Raw genomic sequence first — 2034 nt, forward strand, 5'->3', positions numbered from 1 at the left:
AGACAATATGAATTTCAAACAAATAAAAGTTGTCAAAACAAAATGAACGTCATAGACAGAACAACCTTCTGTAGAGAGTCTGTATTCCCATTCAAACTTCTGACAAAGTTTTCGCAGGCGTTTCTTGTCCTTTGTGTTATCAGCGTTTTAAGGCAGTTAAAGTCACTTTCACTGCAGTCCCACTGTTCCTGCTGCTGTTCCAAAGACTGATAACACCTGTCTGATAGAATGGTAATGCCCTCTCCACCTTTGTCTCTCATCCGTTAATAAGCTCTTTTACCCCCTCGTCAGCGGTAGTTTCCGTGGAAAGAACGGGCAAGCGAGCGAGGGGAAGAGAAAAGGGAGTAGGTGCCATCAATCTAGCCAGGCCAGGTAAATTATTGATTGAAGCCCTGAAAGGAAAGGAGGACTGCCAGCTGCCCAATTAGCTGTGACTTGAACTCACACCTAAGGGAGGACCTCAACTCTGGTGAAACAAACTAAAGTTACTGCCTTAAACATGTGCATTAAAGAATCAGAATTCAAAATTTAAAGGGGGCTTCTGATGTTTTATACTTTATACTGCAGTCGAACCACACTATGTCCACTCCACTAGGAGCTCTTTTCATTATTCTTCATTATCCCACACATTTTAATGGACATTTCAAAACCTTTCCATGACTTTTCAAGGACACATAATAAAATGTCCATGACCACTCAACTCACAACGTATAACGCAAACAGAACTGTATAGTATACTTTACTCCAACTTACTAAATCATTTCACTAATAACAATTATGCTGGTCCGAGGGCTTTCACATTTATAAATCCTTAAACAGTTTCTTTGTCTTTTATTTTAGTGTAAACAAACCACATTGATTCATTGCATTACCCATTTTCAATGTGCATTCATCAGTCAGTTTGTGTTGTGTTCACTTTTTTATTATTTAATACATTTGTTGCAACTTTACACTTCATACTGTCAGTGTCCGTAATTATTTAAATATTCAAAGGACCGAGGGAATATGTAAGGGTAATACCAAGGTATGCTGTAATAGTATTGTATTACAGTACTGTTTTTTGCATTGAAAAAAAAAAGAAATACTAAATAGCATAATGGGCCAAAATGTATATTAAACAGAAAACAAAATCTCCTTTGAATCAGATCAGTCCAGGTCAAGACAAGACAGTAAAAGTAGTGATATTATTTTCACAGAATACAAAAAGAGACTAAGAGAATGTAATGTCAAATTGTTTGTCACCAGTCAAATGAACCTGAATCTCAAACATGTAGTCGCCTCCTTTACTACACACACATTTTAACCCTAGCAGACCAATTTTGTTGTCATCACATTGGAATGCACCAATGACAAAAGAGTGGACAAAATGTAACTTATTTGTATTTCAAAATAGAATTTCCAATACTTCCAATACTTCCTAGGATATAGTACAAGTGTCGTACAAGTACAAGTTTTAAAATTGCATTAAATATATGACCAACTATCCATTCCATTGTTGCATACCATCATATGTATAAACGTTATAAACTCTTTCAACTCTTACAACTTTCAAAACATCATGAATTTTTGGATGCTGAAATTTTACAGAAAAAATTCTTAGGACAACATTACATTAGCGGCTCGAATGAATTGTCCCGTTAAACAACCTGTTCTACTTTAACTTGGAATATGTCCTTGTGACTTTAACTACATCAATGTAACTGCTAACACCATTTTGCATGTGCTAGTGTGAAATGTAATCATGTACATGTAACATATGGGAGGTACAGACAGACTGTCCTACCCAGCAGGTGTGACCATGTCTTTCAATTAGGCAATGTCATCATAGAGGACCCCACCATCACCACCATCTTCACTCGGTCTCTTTTGGCAACGACTTACAGTCTCCAGCACAGTTTTCAAGCGCCGATCGAGAGAAGCGAGGTGAGGCTCCGACAGCAGTGGAGCCACACTGTGAAGGGGATCATGGGCGAGCGAGGCCCTCATGACATCACTGAGACGATACTGTGGCAGAGACAGTAGACGCAGGCGTAG

The sequence above is a fragment of the Perca flavescens genome, chromosome 2 (assembly GCF_004354835.1).
Source record: "Perca flavescens isolate YP-PL-M2 chromosome 2, PFLA_1.0, whole genome shotgun sequence".
Lineage (NCBI taxonomy): Eukaryota > Metazoa > Chordata > Actinopteri > Perciformes > Percidae > Perca > Perca flavescens.